Here is a 20,073-nt window from a genome sequence, read left to right on the forward strand (position 1 = left end):
TAATTAGGAGCATCCACTGAATTTTACATTCATGATGATGTGATTTATCAAATAGTGCAACTACAGAGTGATAAACTTTTTGAAATAAAGACACTTAATTTCCATACGTTTTGCTTTGGGGGCTATATATTTTTTTAATTCATCACTATTCCTCTTGTTATTAGTGCTTTATATTTTTGCTATATAAATATATATATGCATGCTGGGTGGGGTATACATACTCTTATAGGACTACGTTTATCTATATATGACTCAAGATAAGAAAATAAGCATAGGATTCTATGCGGTAGTTTTTTATGTGCTCATGTATTGGCATTTTTAATTGAGGTATATTTAACTAAAAATCACCGTTTGACAGACTTAAGATAATTAACTTAAATTCAATCTTAGAAAGCGCTTACTATTCTATTTGAGAGTAAACTAAAAATACAGGCGGAGTAATCTAAGGTAATGTGAGGACTGTAAATAATGCATATGTTTCGATAGAGAGGATCTTTAATTCGCTTTTCAATTTCTTTTTATCAGAATGTCGACTTTAGCTCTTAATTTGATTGAAGAAAAGACAATTGTAGCCTTACCTAACCTTGTAACCTTACCTTACCTAGCCTTGTACCTTAAGGTAGTGTTCTCGCATTATATTGCAATACATAGTCATTAATTTCATTAAACTTCAGGTTTAAACTAAAGAAACAGAATTTTGAGCTGATACCCTCAATGGCCAACGTTCAACTTGGTAAGCCTGGAGATGAATTTTAAGGAATATAAGCGGATGTGAACATTAGGAACAACAGTGTTATGTGGTTACAAGATAATAAATGAACCAGAATATATACCCACTATATACAATGTGTAAAATATTTACAATGTACATATACAATACTAGCTGATCAAGCCAGTGGCATAGAGAGGGAGGGGGGTTTGGGGGATAACCCCCCCCCCAGAGCTCAGAGAAATTTTTAAGTTTAATCCGGTTTACTTAATTGGATTGATATTATCAATAGAATAGCATAGGGATTAATAAAGTACCCCTCACAATGCCGTAAAACTTACCATTTTGAACCATTTATTTTAAAAATCCGCAAATTACTAATCTCACACCTACCGCTTATCCTGGAGGGTATTCAACACCCCCACACACCTCAGTATTATTTGCACCTAAACCCTCCCCCTCCTGTCTTAATTCCTGGATGCTCCCCTGCATCTCGCAACAGGGCAAGCAAAGGTGTTAGAAGATTAAAAGCAACCTGTATGTCTTTTTTGAAGGGTTATTCGAAATTGTTACTTTAGGCGGTTTTCAGATGTCAGTGCAGTTTCAAGGAACAAATTCACTAAATAGATAATATAGGAGCATCATATATTTTTCAATTTTATAAGCAGTGAAAATTTCATCTTCCATATTTATTTCTTACAAAATTGCTATTTTCATTAACTGTTATCTGGTTTTTAAGATCCAGAATAGAAACAAAATCCATTTCCCAGCATGCATTTTCCTAAATTTTTCCGGGGGAGGAAGGGCTCGAGTCCACCCGGTAAGGGGAGCCCTTGGCGAGGGCCCCCAACCACCCCTGACCGCCCCTACAAGGAGGGAATAGAAGAGTGGGCCTTAGGATAACCTCCTGTAGCTGTAGCTGTAGCTGTAGTGGGGGGTCCGAACAAAATTATAATTTATCTAGTGTAAAATTGATATACCACAGTTGGGGTCTATATCCTACCTACACCCTGTCCCCTCTCTGGATCTGCCGCTGACTGTGATCCCCTCTCCCATTCATCCGCCCTTCCCGGCAAAAACTAATAGCTTCAAGAAGTGCATGTGTAAGTCTTGGAATGGGGTACGATAGAATCATCTATTTCGTGGTGGGGAGATTGTTTCAAAGGCTCTCCTTGAAAGTTACAGCCGTGAAAGTGGAAACCATTGGTTGTAGCCAGTGCTGAGGAAGGGTAACAAGGTCCAAGCTGCCCCCTTATGCAGTGGCGCAGCGAGGGGGGGTTTTGTGGGATAAAACCCCCCCTAGAGCTCAGACATATATTTAAGTTAAATCCATTTTACGTAATTAGATTAGGATTACTTATAGAATAGTGTTAGGATTAATCAAACATCCCTCAGAAAACTGTAGACCTCACCATTTTGAACCATAATTCTAATAATGTTTCTGGAGGAGGGCCCCGGCAAATCCTGCTTACCCTGGCGGGTATGCAATACCCCCACACCCCTAAGTGTTAGTTGTGCCTAACCCCCCCCAGCCTTAATTCTTAGCAGCGACCCTGCCTTTATTAACTTCTGAGATATCAAGTGAATCCTTTCACCAAGAAAAGTCCGAATATACCCCATCAAATTAGGATTTAAAAAATTAAAAAATAGTTCTGCTACGGCCTAAGAGAATGATTTTTTTCTCCTGAAAGTGTTGCAGCTTTTTAAACTATTTGTTATCTTGGTAAATTCATTATTATGAAGATTGTCTTATTTCAATAGCCGCTTAAAATTTCTATTAGATGCAGCAACTGTGACGTAACATTTGAGTTTCACATACCCTTGGTCATGAATTAGTAATCCTGTTTTTTCTATGATATGTGAACATAAAAACTGAAATCGCAGGTTGCCCAAGGCCGTGGCCAGGGAGATCGAGGGGGATATATCCCCCCCGAAATGAAAACAAAAAAATTAAACAGATATTACCGACTTTATGCTTGCTTGGTGCTCACACGACAATATTATTGCGGAGCAGTGGCATGTAGTAGTGAGTAGTGATACTACTTAGTATAACTTCTCACTACTAAATGTCACTAGATAGGATGTACTACGCCAACTAAGGAAGCAACGAAACTTCGGAGTCGTGCTCGAGCTGTATTCAGGAATATTGGATAGGCTTAGAGATTTTTCTCGATGTTTCGTGGTGCCGCGTCTACGAAATAAATAAGCACGCCTTCAAGCACGGAGAGGCAGTTCCGTCTTGGAAAGTGATCCAATGCGACTTCAGTCAATAATTATGTAAGCGAAGTTGTAGGTGCAGTGCGTGTAGTTGCAGTGAAGTGTGCGAAATAATAGTCCTGTGAATTATAAGAGAGATGAGTGAGTTATGATTTTTTATGTTTTTATGTGAGTTTTGATGAGTCCGTACTAAGTGAAACTTGCGAAGTATAATATGCCTATCAATTTATCAATATCAAGCTGTTTAATATACGAATCGGTAGGTATTTCAATTTGGCATTGTATTTTTAGGGCACTGTATTAAATGAAACAAGCCGTTTCGGAGATAGAAAAGTTTGAAAAAAGGATCACGAACCTTTAGTGGCAGGTACATTTGAAGGTATGTAGATATTTGTGTTTGGATTTGTTAACTACCGAGCGGGCGCGCCTGATATTTTTACACGACCGGGCGCGTGGCGTACTTTGTCCACGATAGATGCATTTATATGGTAACTCTCGACTATTGTTAAAATTTATCTTTATTTGTAGAAATTAGTTCAGGCTAGTACATTTATAGGTGATATTAAAGGGCACGCAGATGCTAGAGGTGGTACACCCTCGGTCGCGCGGCGTACTTTATACGTCACGGGTGTCGGGTTCCTCTTGCCGATCTGAAAACATTTTTCTACAATAATTTGTACTTAAAAAAATCACGCTGCAGATAGTGAAAATTACATTGTATGAATACACGAGACCATTCAAGAAAAGCGAAGCACGATGTACACGGTATTTATAATAAATACGTATATAGTTAACCGTATACGCTATTTTATTTATCTAATTTAAATAATTTCATGTTTGTCTACTATTCCATGAAACCCTCCCGAAAATATTTCCTGGCTACGGCCTTGAGGTTGCCTGTAATGATTTGGAGTCATTGGCGGATCCAGAGGGGGGCACTGCCCCCCCCCCCCTCATGACCCTCAAAAATATGAAAGATTTTTAATACGGTCCCATTATCATGCGTTCGTTTTGTATTACGAGGTATCCTTGTGACCTCCTCCCCAAGAAAGAAATCCTGGATCCGCCCCTGTTTGGAGTTAATTAGAACTGTATCATGCTCTCCAGCACTTATAAGCCTATAGGCGGCTTGGGATTCCGACCTCGAGATAGCCTACGACCGAATTTCAAAAAACGTCACGCAAATGTTGGTGCTATTTTTTGGCACATTGCCTCAACTTTCAATTGATATAGTATCGAAAGTAATAACGCGACGACCGCTAGCGTGATTAAGAATACCCTTAGATTTATATTTCAATGTGTTCGAAAAATCGGCGAGGAGAAAAACCTGGTTTATCGTAAACTTAGACCATATAAGCGAGTAGACCCACCGTTAGGGCGGAACGCTGTGGCCAACATCGCGCAGTGGGAAAGTGAGGGGGATAAGGGAGCGTGACGTCACGGCTGGGAATGCAGAAGATATACTGTATATGCGCTTGAGATATTTTAACGCTCATCCGCTGCAAAGTCGCTGAAAAGTGAAGATACTGGGCGGGCAAAATGATTATAGACTTAAAAAAGATATTTTTGCGATGAACTAAGGCATCTTAGAGCCTTGACTGTGTGCAAAATGTTACATAAACCAAGATTAAGCAAGATGCGATTGTATTAAATACATTGATTAAGAATGTCATATGTAAACATGTGCGTACCCAGCGATGGGCAGGGGCGGGCAGCTGCCCCCCTAGAAGCAAAAATTCTTAAGTATAATCTACTGAATTGAAACGAAAGTATTCGACAAAATAACATTCAAATTCGATATTTGAGAAATCTGCTATTCGACCCATCTCTAATAGTAACGCCAGAAATATACGACTTAATGTTTCTTGACCAGGGAGACAAATGATGGAATTGTCTATCAGAGATTTTTCTATGCCAACAAATGAATGCCATAAATGTATTTCTGGCACCTTGCCCCTTGGGAGCTGGTACATACCTCTGCCCCTCCTCATACATTACGTCTCTTTGTGGCAATCGAAAAAAAACCTATGCCCCCAGGAGAGTTTTAAACCAGGAAAGAAGGGAGCCCAAATAACCTCGGAGTCCTAGATAATGTGGAGTCCCTGCTGAGATGGTCTCTTGGGACTCAGTCCAGCAGTCATGCTAAGGAGAGAACTCAGCCCTCCCAAAAAGGTTAAATTCTCCCAATAAATCAGCTTTATTTCATCATGAAATTCATTTGTTACTCATTTATATTTATGTACTTCATTTGCGGAACCTTACATAGCCAATATTAATGGAAGCTAGATTTTATGATTTAAATACTGGTTTCTTTGAATATGTGGAACGAATTGGAATAGTGATGAAGTAACTATGAGTTGAATAATTTTAAAAGAAGTAATTTATATTATTTCATCTTAATTTGAAGCGATTCCATCGTGCCTAGCTGTCATGTCGTATAAATTTTGCTCTATTTATGTTAATATGATTTATCATGTTATGTATCATCATTCTTTACCGTTATAATATCGGTACACACTTATGCCTCTTTGGAAAAGTAAGAGAGTATTTGGTCGCCTCTCTCCTCCTCCCTAGGTTCCTCACTCTCTCCCCAATGGCTCAGCCAAGAGCGAGGAGATGCAGCAGTGAGTTCATTCAGCTGAGGGAGAAGCTTCAGATATGCTCAATGAAAGTTTTTCAAGCTGTCTCTCTCTCTCTCATGCAATCACTCTCCTTCTACTGAATGTAAAAAGTGGCCGTGTAGTGTAGACACGGAGGCAGAAATTTGCTTGGGATAGTTGGTGCTTTTTTGGTAAGGGGTTAGCCTATACTGATATTTCTCGATGACAATTATGTACTTTCAAATCAATGAATGAAATGCAAGTTTGATAAAAATTCCTGTGTCATTCCCATCCCCCCTGTCAGCCTGGGATCAATAGATAAAAGGTCTTTGAGCTGTACTTGGGTGATATAGGGGTCCTTCTTTTGCACAGAAAAGAAGAATAAAACAATCTCCCTTCAATGCATTGGGGGAGAAAATATTGATATCTTTTTTTTTAGCTATACCATACAACCAATGGAATTGATAAAGAAAATATGACTGATATTGATTAGCATGTAAATGCAAGTCCATCAATGCATTCACATCATTGTCTACTCTGGCAAAACAATAGATGACTAATCTGAAAAATTTTCCTGCTCATAAATTAATGTTGATGTAAGCACAAAATATTTTACTGGTAATATGTGCTTTAATTAATAATTTTCTTCAGGAATAAGAGCAAACACACATCAATCCTAGAGATATTTGTCAATAAATTCAATGCCAAGTTTAGGGTCTATAGGGATTATTTCGTGCAAAATAACTACGCCTTATGTAACAATGAACAACTATCAATTTATTGTGTCAGCAATACAATTGAGTTGCACTGAGAGAATCGGCGAACCGCGATGGCCGCTGTTTCAGTCCAGTTCCGCGCTACGGCAGGCAGGTCTCACTCCCATAGGCTCAGGGATGCTACTCCCGGAGAAGGGTGCCAAATCCCCAGGGTACCATTACCCTGCCGGCGCCAAGGGTCCTTCACCTGTCTCCCTCCAGGCGGACTGTCTTTCGTGGTAGCGTAAATGATTTGAACGCTACACCTAGCACATGGAAACCACAATTAGACAAGGGACTATATTCGGAGAAATACAGTACTAAAATTTTTGAACCTCTTTTCTGACCAAAAAACTAATTACCATTCAATCATGGACACTTTCAAATAATATCTAGCAATAAGACTTCATACCTGCTTCTCCATCTTTCACATTTCAGACCTATGTATTCAATTTATTCAGACAGGAATGATGTACCACTATAAATTGAATCGTATTCTCAGGAGCCATGTGCCAGTAACAGTGTCGTGTAAGCAATACTTAGGTGTAGGTAGTATGTTGCTATAGGTAGTATGTCATGTTTCTTTTTAAAAGAGAAAATAATTTTGAATTCAATTCTTTCAGCACAGTTAGCAAGAAATTAACACTTTATGTGCGGATGACATATATATATATGTCACGAGGGCTTTTCCACTCAGGCAGATGACATAAATGTATGTCTTCGGGAGTTCGTTCTTCCACTGGTCACTAGGGCGCTCCGAGCGTGCCTAGCGTTACTTTTTCATCCTCCCGCAGTTAGGGAGTGACCTTACACCATTGCGGAAGTGTCCGTTTCTAGTTCTACGTGTTCCTTCATTTTTAGTGTTTTTTTGTTTACTTTAGTGCTATTTTTGGAACAATTTGGCAGGTTGGGATTTTTCTTTTCATAACCTTCACCTATTCTACATTATTCTTATCGTAAATATCATCATCATGTCTTACATATGGATTATTTTTTTTAATTTGTTTTTTTACCTTCATTTCTAAATTATTCATATATGTGCTATCACAAAAATTATGATAACTTTTTTATTAAATATATTTATCCCCGTTCCATACTCACTACATTATAAAAAAATGATCTTAGTGCGGTGCTTCAGTTAATTATGATATATTTGAATTTCTTTTCAAGGAACTTTTTTTATTATTGCAAATTACGTTTATCCTGGGTGATTTTTTTTTGGGTCTTTTTCCTACTTTTACGGCATATTTCCTCAGTCATTGCTCCACATCAATTACTTATCCTCTGTTCATTATGGTGTTTTCATTTTGTAGGTCATTAATACATTCTAGTGTTAGGTACAGATACAGTCTTTACTTTCATAAAAACTAACATATTAATCACATATGCAACACTCCATTACACAAATAGCACTATTTTGCTGGATAATTTTTAAGGCTCAAGGTTGGAGTCCCTCCCTACCAGCGGCACTCCCAGAGATTATTTCAACTTGCAAATGATATTTTCTTTGGAATAATCCTCTCATAGACGGAGAAAAATGCAGAAAGCATTTTCCAAAATCCTTCACCAAGGTCCTTCACTAAGGGCATAATGGATTGGAAGCCATTGGACAGGGAGAACTGGAAACTTGGCTGGGCCTTCTTCTCCACATGGGCGCAATTAGGGTTAATACGATTTCTAACGATTGGAGGTCAGAATTAGTGCGAGTACCGATTTTCGGGAGAAAATGTGCCGTGATAGGTTTTTAGGAATGATGCAGGCTCTTCATTTCTCCGCTAACCGCGAAGGCATCCGTAGGACAGTGACTACGATTTGCCCAGAATGTGAAGGTCAACCAGGGCTCTGTCTAAGGCCTTGCTTTCAAATACATCATAAAAATTTGTGAGAATTTTTATTGAAATGTTTCAATGTTGCAATAACTCTGAGGTAACATAGATTTGCTTTGATAAAAAAAGATGTTTCTTCCATAAATATATACTGTTCATAATTGTGTGTTCTACTTCTGTGACTCGTAAAAATTAAATCTACGGCCGTTGAAACAAAAAAATACACGTAAAACCTAATTCCAAGATATTTTCGTCATTAACCAAAGGAATCAACGGTAGAAGAAGTATTATAAACGGAAATATGAAAAGTTCACTCCTTCATACAAGGAAAATTGCATGTGTGTAATGTGGGTTGCGCGAATTGTCAATTACTGGTGACGGGTGGCATACATGTATGTCATTAACGTTTTTTACAAATTGCGAGAAATAGAAACAAAAAAAATTGCAAATTCTGTTGTATTACTTCCAAGACCACCGTTATGAAGGAAAATCACCCATCCATCACTGGAGGTTTCGGCAAAAATATCACCCGTATTGAATGTGTTAAATGTATCATTACAGAAAATATGCACATGTAGTCTAATGTACTACAAGGAAATGAAAAGGCATTAGGTATGAACAGCAAAAAAATGATTATGATAACCAAGTGAAAAAGAAGTAAAAGGCTTGATATGTTTTATCTCTGTATACAGTAGAGAATGTATTACTTGGGTCAATGAATAAAGATTAGGTATCTGTTTTTGAATAATATTAAGTTCAGAGAATTGACTCTTAATGGACAGTACACATTACTTAATTAATGTTTGGCATGGAAATCATCTCAGATTAAGAGGTGACCATGTTTTGGTTGAGTCCACCCCTGAATGATAATAAAAGATGATGTGCTTGAATTTCGGATAAAATCACTACTTTACAAAAAATAACATAGAACAACTTGAACTGGATGAAATTTTTAAGTACCACTCATATCCAGGGCTGATAAAGCACCACAAACAATCTTTTTCTGTGCCAGACTGGAGCCTGGGTCGAAGACTTCTTGCAACTCATCACCATCTCCTTTATTTTCATTGGGAAAAGGTGACAAAACCATTCACAGAAGACATTCTTGCTTGATGCACTGATGTATGCACACTGCACAGACAATCATTCATTGATTCAGGCATGAATATGTACTTCCAACTGATTCACAGGCGTAAATGGATCATTCCTCTGAGTTTCTGTCATTCTACGAGAAAATGAAATGGAGAAATAAGATTTTCTCACTTTCTATGACTAATACGATTTGAACACAAGCGTACCCAGCAAAGGGCAGGGTGGGGCAGCTCCCCCCCCCCCCCCCTTCCACTTAGAAACAAGAGTCGCAGAAGTCTTTGAGCAAAATCAGTGCTGAACTGAAACAAAAGCATTCAACATATTTTCTTTAAACCCACGAAAAATGATATATATTAGTTTAAGATGTGTAACTAAAATAAAGCTATTTTTTCAAGGAAATAGTATCTTAAATCCTATTGCTGCTCCCCCCTCAGACCTTGGCTTGCACCCCCTTCCCCTAGAACACGGCTTGTCCCCCCCTAGTAATGATTCTGGGTACGCCCTTGAATTTGAATGTACCTGAACAAATGGAAAAAAAATTAAATTGAAGTTTTACAATAGTACTTCTACTAAACAGATTATTTGCAACCAAAAATTGTGTCAATGGTAATTAACAAAAAAGGATTAACAAATACATATCAAAAAACAAAAGAGAGTCAAAAAGATCTCGCTATGATCTTAGAGTAGAGAGAAGGGAGAGCCTTGAAAGTGAGCTAAGATTATATCATGCGTATTACTCTATACAAATTATTTTCATAATATAAAATAAAGTTTAACCTTGGACTTTGATTCTGAAATTTGTCTGTTTTATTTAATTTTCACACTCACCCCTTTGCTTATCCTCATTTCTCAAAAGACTTCTTTGCTTCAATATGTTTACATTCCATGGTCCAACATCCTCATCCACCACACTATCAAGGGGTGGTATGGCCGGGTCGGCTGATCGGTGACAGCCAATGGCCCCATAGCTTATGGGCCCATCACAATGCTCGAGTCTATTAATTGTGAAGCGTACATGAATGGCGTTATAGAAAACTCAGATTACTTAAACATAAGATTTTTTTGCAATTACAAAATTCTAGGTGTTCATTAGTTGCTTTATTTATGAAATAATGACAAAAATTATATAAAAAACAAATTAAGGTGCCAGAAGATAAAAGAGAACGTGACGCTTTTTTGAAAGGGTTATTCAAAAGGTTATTTTAGAGGTTTAGTTTAGATTTGAGTGCATTTTAAAGGAAATTATACTCTTAATAGATAATAAAACCATAGTAAGGTTTTAATTTTTATTAGCAGGGGAATTTTCACTTTTAGTGCTACTTACTTTGTTTCCTTGTTGTGTGTATTTATTATTCCTTTTACCAATTTTCTACTGATGCCATAAATATCCGACAGTACGTTTCTTTACCCAGGAGATGAAAGCCAGAAATATGTATTCAATGTAGAATTTCCTACACATTTCCTATACCAGATAATGACACAATTTCTCAATAAATTCCTTATTAATCTACCGAAACCTACTCCTGTCTTTCCTTATCTACCCATCCTTCCTTTGCTCTTAAATATTCTTAATGATTTCTTCAGCAATCCACAGTTTCCTTATCCTATGCCTTTCCATCTTTTTGGAAAAGGGTATTTGAAGGATTATTATATGTATAGGTTTCTTTTATATTTCAGTGCAGCTTTAAGGAAAAAATATTCTTAATAGTAGATGATAGTACCACAATAAAGTTTTAATTTTTACAAGCAGTGGAATTCTCACTTTGCTAGAGCTACTTTCCTTATGAAATTGCTATTTTTCATTAATGTTCATCTTATTTTTAAGAGCCAGAATAGCATGGACATACAATTTCCTAAAATTTTCTGGAGTGGGACCCCTGAATCCTCCAGGAGGAGGGCCCCATAGTGGACCCTAGCCGAGGGCCCCCAGTCACACTAAACTGCCCCTGGCACTTTCTCCCTTTAGGATCAACCTTGCTGGACTATTCCATGTGTCATACAGTTCATCAATGTATTCTTTCCACTTATTCTGCATCATTCTATTATTTGGACAAATTGCTTCATTCTTAAACCTAATTCGCAGCATAGCCAGTCCTCCTTTAATACCAGATAGTGACACAGACTGGCTTATGATTCCCCTACCTCTTCTTCCCTCTCCAAGCTTCCCCTTTCACCAAATTGCCTCTTCCCCTAAATATACTTCAGCCTCCTTTTTTTCTGTGCCATGTATCATTAATCTACTCAAACCTTCTGCTGTCTTTTCTCATCTACCCATCCATCTTTTGCTCTTAAATTATTTTAATGATTTCTTCAGCAATCCACAGTTTCCCTATCGTATGCCTTTCCATGTACTCCATAAATTTCTCAGTTGCATTTATTATGTATTCCTTTTACCATTTTGCTACTGATGCCATAAATATCCGACAGTACGTTTCTTGACCCAGGAGATGAAAGCCAGAAATATTCAATGGAGAATTTCCAACACAGGCGAATGAATGCCGTAAGTATCCAGCCCCTTGATCTCTCCCTTTTGTTAAAGAAAGCACCAAGTCCACCCACGGTTTCAAACCCCAAATCAGGAAACTTTGGTAAGCCAACGTGAATAATAGAGACTTTGAAATGGATAGCTTGAGGCATCACTAGGTGAAATAGCTTCAAGTAGAATCAAAAAACTCTTTATTTCAGTTTATAACACAAAAAAAATATTCCTCTTATGTGAGCTTCCATAACTTCGTTTGAAAAAATGGCATAAGAAAAATGTTTTTTTTCACGAACAAAATTCACTAACTCTTGGTTAACTATGTGGTATTCCATTATTTCCTGGATATAGACAGTTACTTATACCACTTATAAGTTATATAGACAGTTACTTATACCACTTATAATTGGTATAAGTAACTGTCTATATCCAGGAAATGTTTTTTTTTGACATAGGTATTGCTTCCTTGTTTATGGTAAATTTAAACTCTTCCTAGTGTAACCAGGTGAGCTTGGTCCATTGGACACTTAACGTACGTGATTAGTTACACATCATTGGAAGGTTAATATAAATTCTAAAACATTTCCTTCTAACAAGCATATTTTGGAAAATTTAAATATACATCTACATAATCCCTTGTGAGTTAACGCAATTGCGTGAGGCAAGGGATGAGTATTCAACAGTCATGCAACAGCAGGTTGCACTTGGATGCTTTCATGCACTTTAGGGTGGTCCTTATTTTAAAAGTTTTCGAATTTATTTTGGGATGCCCCCCCCCCCCCCCCCAGTTTTATCCCATTTGGTGAGAAAACAAATCATGAAAATTATATTTTCAATTGGATACCAGGAAAACATGCCGCATCGCACTCAAAGTTTTGAAATTTTGGTATTTTTCAGCTTAGTAAAACCACTTGTCTGTTTCCACACACTTTTATTTAAACCCACCATGGTTTCGACAACTCGTGCCATTATCAAGGTACATAGCCTTGGATGACAGCCTTTTTATGGTGGTAGAGTTTTTCAGGAGGGGGGAGGGTTATTGGGATGTGTTCATTCCAAGGTTAATGATGACATCAATGGGCGATTGGTAAGAGGTAGCGTTGAGTGGAATGGGAACATATGGTCAATAGATAATTTAAATTAGCAGAGCAATTAACTATTTCAATCTGTTCTAAGAAATACAGTTTCCACCCCTTGTCATGTACATGTAAAATTTTTGCATCTAAATTGCACCAGTGGTGTTGGTCATTCAAATGTCTTGCAATTCCTGATGAGTCGTCGTTATTCAAAAAACATCGTCTATGTTCTCTCATTCTCGTTTTAAAACTCCTCCCAGTCTGGCGAATATATTTGGTTTCACAATCGTCACAAATCATTTCATACACTCCACCTTTATCATCATTACAATATTCACCAATAGAGTTAAACAATAATTTACCTAGTGTCAAAGTAGTGTACCTAGTTTGGGTGTTTTTCGGACATTTGGGTGTTTACTCATTAGACACTCGCAGAGTATCACCTCAAATTTCTTTCATTTCTGCCCTTTGGATTCCGAGATATCGCACCGAGAGTGAGCGCCAGGCACCCCAGCCAGACAATTTGGGTGGCACGCGGGTTGCATACTCTCTACATTTGTTGTTCATTCCCACTCATCATGAAATCATAAGTTCTTTCGATAAACTTTAAACTTGGTCAATATAACCTTGGATGCTTAATTTATCTCTATTAATTGACAAAACAGGCTAAGTAGCAGGGTTTCTTCTCTATATCTAGAATTTTATGTACATACGTATATGTAGAAATATGATAGCAAAAACGGATCTCATACCATTTTGATGATCTGCTAGAGGCCTGGGGCAGGTGTCATTCCCCAAATGTTGCGGTGGGACACGTCGTCAGCTGTTATGGGTGAAAAACAATTTAAATGCTATTCATTAGTAACCACCTTGAAATATATTTGGGATGTTGTATCCTTTTCAATATGTATGTTATTGTCCTTATATTATTTATTATTAGTGCGATAAATTTCATGCACAATTGACCTTAACTGAAATTAATACGTACTCTTGGCAATTAACGCATGCCTTGAGGGAATCCTTTGTGCATGAAATCATATGTCAGTAGTTGTTTTCATCTCATCGTTTTTTATTTCAACTTTGCGCAAAATTGAAAATGACGTAAATGTAATCATGAAATTCCCAGCCAAAACTATCAGTATGATCATAAAGTAAGCCAAAAAACCTATACTTTGTTATCAACTAATTTTGGGTTATTTTTACTGTGTTCAATTTAGATGTTACTCCAAACAAAACAGCATGTATTTCCCTGTTAGTATTTCTCATATTAGCATTTACACCAGTGGTGCAACTATGAGCGAATAGATACCCTAATAAGACTCAGAAGTGGAATAACTAGGAATATGCTTTTAGGGGAATTGGGGGGCTTTGAGAGGGGGGATGAGGTTGGGTAGTGGGGGATAACCCCCAGAAAATGGGAAGTTAAGGAAAATTAAAAAATAAAATAAAATGCCTGAAAATGCATTTTACGTCATTTTGGCAATTTCAATTTAGCTTTGAGCGGATGCAGTTGTTATGTGTCCAAACTAGACAATGGTTTTAAATAATATTTTTATTTCTCTGGCGCTTTGGGACGAATACACCCCCTCATCCCCCTCCCCATGCTCAAACCACTAAGACTCAGAGCAATTAAAAAGAAAATATTTAAAACTATTACCCAGCATTGACATGGAATAACTGCAACTACTTAAAGTTAAATCTTTAGTGCCTAAATGATGTTAAATGTATTCCTAGGCATGTACGATTTTGAAAATTTGCCCAGTTGCCAGGGAGGGGGGTTGCCACCCCACGCCATCTCACCCATTCCCCCCGCACTCCCAAAGCATATTCCTAGTAACGTCACTGATTAATACTATTATCCAGCTATACCATGCACAATAATTATTGGTATGCATTCAAAGTATGTAGAAATTTTTATTACAAGTATCATTTTTTTGTTCAGATTTCAAAGTTAATTTTCATCTCAAAATTGAAAATCATTCATTCCTTGTCCCAAAAGTTCCCCAAATTTCACACATAGTCAGGTGTTATGGCTGTGAAATCAATTTACATGATATTATTTAGAATCCAACTTAAATTGCACTTTGGTTTTTCTACCTTATTATTACGTATATTACTTATTGCTCAATTATTACGCATGCTTTTTTTGAGCCATCATAGCACAAATCAGTTTCTGGAGGAATATTTGTCTACCACAGAAGTGTATGATTTTGAATGTGTACGTGTTTGTTTATGGTTGGTAGTGAGGCTAATATATAAAAAATGTATATCTAGAAAAAGGATTTATAAAAACAGATCCCATACCATTTTGATGATCTGTTGAAGGCCAGGGGCAGGTGTCATTCCCCGAATGTCGCGTTTAGACGCATAGTCAGCAGTTATGGCTGAAAAACAATTTAAATGATATTCATTAGGAGCCAGCTAACATATGATCTACCCTTATTATTACGTATGTTCATGCTCCTTGCATGTATAATAGTATGATAAATTGTATATGCCATTGGCCCTTAATCTGGCCTGTGTTGGACCGCCAGGACACCCTCCTATACCGAAATTGACGAATTTTACAGTCAGAATACCAATATTGACCAGTTCCTTGATGTCAATCATGTCCCATTCAACAGCATAATTAACACCGTCTTGAGTAAAAAAAATAATAATTTAATATAGTATGATTCAATCTCGTAAGATTCAATTCAATCTCAAGAGGGTGAGGATATAAATTTCAAAGTTAATTATTATATTCCACACCCCCACACTCCCCACCAGCCATTGTTGGATGCATTCAGGCCCGGCCTGAGACCCAGCTTAGCGAGTCCTCAGGGCCACTCCTTAGCAATTAAGCCGAATCACTCATTTATGATCATCCTCACTGTAGGAATACGTAGCGAGGTGGTTATATTGTCAGTAGTTTTTTCAATGATATATTTTGTGCATACTACAATTTTTTTAATGCTTTGAAATTTTTTTTTTCCAAATCATTTGTGTTGTTGTTTTTCATTTCAATTCATTTTAAATCATTATTTTTTTATTTCAAATTTACATAAATTAAAATCAATAGTGATGCAATCACAAATTTCCTTGCAGATATTATCAGTGTTATTTTAAAGCACATAAAAAATATATGTACTTTGTTAATAACAATAACTGGGTTTTTTTACTGCATTGAAATAAAATGTTACTCCAAGCAAAACAGCATGTATGTATTTCCCTGTTAGTGTTTCTCATATTAGCATTGGCGGATTTAGGAGGGGGGATGGGGGAGCACAGGGGCATGTGCACCCTTAGACCCTTAAAAAATATACAAGATTTTTAATAATGTCCCATTATCATTGCATTCATTTTGTATTACGAGGTAGCCTAATGCCCCCCCAGATCAAAATCCTTTTCTTGTGCCACCCAGAGAGAAATCCTGGATCTGCCCCTGCATATTTAGTACATATTTACACTATTATCCAACTAGACCATGTACAATTACTTTTGATAGGTTCTCAAGGTATGCAGAAATATTTTTATACGAGTATCTTTTTTTTGTTCAGATTTCAAAATTCATTATCATCTCGAAATTCAAAATCATTCATTACTTGTCCCAAAAGTTTCTTAGTACATATCTTGGCTGAAATGTCTTTTTAATGTTAAATCACAGGTTTGACAAACATACATATATTTAAAGATGAAATATTGAAATGTTTTGGCTATTGTTTAAATTAAGTTCTCATTAAAAATTTGAGTGTACTAATATATTTTCTAACGCTCACAGGGCATGGTTGCAAGTAATTTGTTGCAGTAAATAAAAAAAAATCATTAACAATCTGCCCTGCAATCTATGAAATTGTTGTGATACGACATCTTCTATCATCTCAAAAAAGGTAAAAATGGGTGATTGGTCAAATCCACAATTTTAAGAAATTCAAATACAAAATGAATCTTTCACCAATTTGAATAAAAATCTTGGATCCATATTCACAAAATCTATATTTAAAAATATTTAAAATGCAAAATTTATTAATAAAGGATACAGGAAGAGCATGGCCTTATATATACAATGAGTTATTAGAGGAAGAAAGCTGGCCACGGCGGGTAAGCTAAGAAGGGGGGCATGGTGGTCATTAAGTTATTCAGAGTTACAAAACCTCTAACTAGAAACTCTTTCCCGTAAACAAAAGCTATCATAGCATTAATCAGTTTCTGGAGGAATTTGTCTACCATAAAGGTGTATGATTTTGAATGTGTATGTATTTGTTTTTTTCATGAAATGAGACCGATTTACAAAAAAAGTGTACCTAGAAAAATGATAACAAAAACAGATCACATACCATTTTGACGATCTGCCAGAGGCTGGGGGCAGGGGTCATTCCCCAAATTATGCAGTGGACTCGTTCCAGTCACGTGTTATGGCTGGAAAATCAATTTACATGATATTATTTAGAAATCAGCTTAAATTGAACTATGGATGATCTACCCCCAGTGAGAAATGGGTGGTGGAATCCACGTGGAACCCACGTGGAGATGTAACGTGGATACCACTTGTTTTTGGTCGTGGAATCAACGTGGAACCCACGTGGAAATTTGGTGGAAAAATTAAAACAGCAGTAGGTGCTGTCCTAAAACCATTAAAACCTCAACCACTCTATATCTAAACCTTCTATATATGTGTCTATGATTTTTCATGTGCTCTCATGGCTGCCTTTCCACGAATTATATAAAAATAGAATGTGCGATACATTTTCACATAACTAGCGTGGTTTCAGGATGATAAATGACGCAATGTCACCAGAGAGTTAAGTTCCACAAATTAGAAATTCTGTTTAACATTTTATGCTAATCACCACAAATCCACTTGAAATCAACCTGGATTCCACCACCCATTTCTCACTGGGCCCTCATTAAAACTTATATTATTGCTCCTGGAATTTTTTATAATTAGTATGAAAAATTGCTTATGCCAAATGGCCTATAAATAGAGGTCCGTGGAAGACGTTTTATTTTTTGCTAAAAATCATTTTTAAACCATGTGATTTTTGTGTTATAGAAAATCTTGGCAGTGTTTTATAATGCTACAATTTTTCCACATTTATAGCCACTTATTTTATGGAACACGTTTCATGAATACTAATACTTTTATTAAGCATTTTACATAACATTTAACACAATTTCGATTGTACAAAATTTCTGATAAAACTAAATGAAGGAAATGGTCAAGTATGTAGTATTGGCATATACGATCAGCTAATGGCAAATCCCCACTCCCTAATATATGTCTATACTTGGAGAGCCATTCCAGAATGTTTGGATTGTCAAGTTTCTCTACACTAAATAAAGCCTTTAAAAATGCTTCAGCAGTAGCGACAACAAGTTCCTCCTTCGCTTTCTTTGACTGAGTGACTGTGTGTTCAAATTCTTTAATTGCAAACTTAGCACAGTAAAATGTGCTCTGTCTTTCACAAAAAATCCTTCTGAGTTGAATTCACTTACCCTGGTATGAGCAGTAGCACTAGCTTTTGGAATTTTAAAATTCGTTTCCATCGTTCGATATTTAAAGCTGGAACCACGATAAATAACAGTCCAACCGCAAAACACAACCTCTCATAATGGTGTTTTCAAACTGAGTGCTGGGTAATTACGGTATTACCGTAGTACTGTATAACTTACAAATTGGCCAAAATATTTCATGTCGTGGGTTCCCTTTCGATACCCCTCACCCAGGTGTTGAGGGAAGGTAGGACATGCAGCTAGATACAAAAAAATTGCTTAGTTTTGATTACAGCTGTTGCCAGTCGGCCAGGAAAGGCAGTGAAATATTTACATGTAACTCAAAATAATTGGATTCATAGAAACGGGAAAAATTATTTCCCATTTATCAATCCTAAAACATGTAGAATGAGGCTTTCTCACCCGAAGAAATAGATGTTAGATTTGGCCAATGTCAAAATGCTTTCTTTTTGCATTGAAGCTCAGTGGAGATCCGAATATCCGACCGCTTATAAGGAGAACCCCTCTCCTCCTGTCCTTTCTGTTCCTACCTTCCCTTCCCCAAATGCTAGCTCTTTGTGCCTTCAAATAACTATCTGTGTGTATGGATGTCTTTTAATGAATCGAATCGCTCAGTTGACGGGATGGCACCGTTAACGGTCGCCTTGGTCACCACGACACCCATTTCAATGTGGCCCAGCAGTGCGCCGTTCACGGCGTGAAATACAGGCAGTGCTACAGAGAGGCCGCTTTCTGAAGAAATGACTCTTTGCAATGAATAATTTCCCTGCAGATATTATCAGTGTTATTTTAAAGCACATAAAAAACTATACTATATGTTAATACCAATATTTGGAGTTATTTTTTCTGCATTCAAATCAAGTTAAACAAAACAGCATGAAATTCCCTGTTAGTGTTCCTCATATTAGTACATGTTTACATTACGAGAGGGGACCTAACGGTTGAGAGAGGGATCTGCTTTTCCCGTAAAGGGTTCCAAGCAGTGATATTTTCTGAGTCAGTGTGAGAATCCTGGTCGCCTCTGAGTGCATCTGTTTGTCTTTGGGATTTTTTTGGTTAATCAACTTTTTCCGATAGAGCGAAAAGGTGTGATGGCTGACTGGCGGGGTGGACATGCGGCAGTGAAGTTTATTTTATTTATTTTTTTTGTAGGGGAAAACTCCCGCAGAAACTCTAGCGATGCTTAAAACTGCTTTTGGGAATAGTAATCTAAGTAAAGCACGTGTCTACGACTGGTTTTCGCATCTCAACAATGGACAGATGTCGATTGATGACCATCCTCATTAAGGGCACCCGTCAACATCAAGAACGGACGGCAATGTTGCAAAAATCCACTCCCTCATTCAAGAAGATCGTTGCCGAACCATAGAAGAACTTTATAGGTATTTTGCAGAGGTTAAGGGAAACTATCCGGAGAAAAAGGGCTGATCTTTGGCACACAGGTGATTGGTTCTTCCACCATGACAATGTAGCCGCCCACACTGCAATGTCCATGAAGTGGTTTTTGACAAAAAAAGGCATCACGCCAATCGTTCACCCCCACTTTTCACCAGATATTGCCACCTGTTACTCTCTCTACTTCCTAGACTGAAAAGGGATATTAACGGAAAAGGTTTTGGGACGGTAGGTGAAGTAAAACAAAAATCGGTGAAAGGCCGAAAGAACATTGATTGAAGTGAATTAAAAAATTGTTTGGAAGTGTCGAAGTAACGATTAGATGAATGAATGTGTTGCAGTCAATGAGGATTACTTGGAAGGTGATAAAAATTTATAGAGAAAATATTGATTAATGAAAAAGTTACTGCACAATTCCCGTTATTTTTGGC

At 37.1% G+C, this 20,073-nt stretch overlaps 1 long non-coding RNA gene across 1 annotated transcript; it reads right to left on the reverse strand.

Annotated features, from left to right (window-relative positions):
* Positions 1-10,096: 10,096 nt before the first annotated feature.
* On the reverse strand, positions 10,097-15,139 carry LOC124165197. Its single transcript, XR_006866167.1, has 3 exons — positions 15,059-15,139; positions 13,507-13,577; positions 10,097-10,194 (listed from the first exon to the last, which is right to left on the reverse strand). It is a non-coding gene; the product is annotated as an uncharacterized LOC124165197 (long non-coding RNA).
* Positions 15,140-20,073: the final 4,934 nt, after the last annotated feature.

This window comes from Ischnura elegans, chromosome 9, assembly GCF_921293095.1.
Source record: "Ischnura elegans chromosome 9, ioIscEleg1.1, whole genome shotgun sequence".
Lineage (NCBI taxonomy): Eukaryota > Metazoa > Arthropoda > Insecta > Odonata > Coenagrionidae > Ischnura > Ischnura elegans.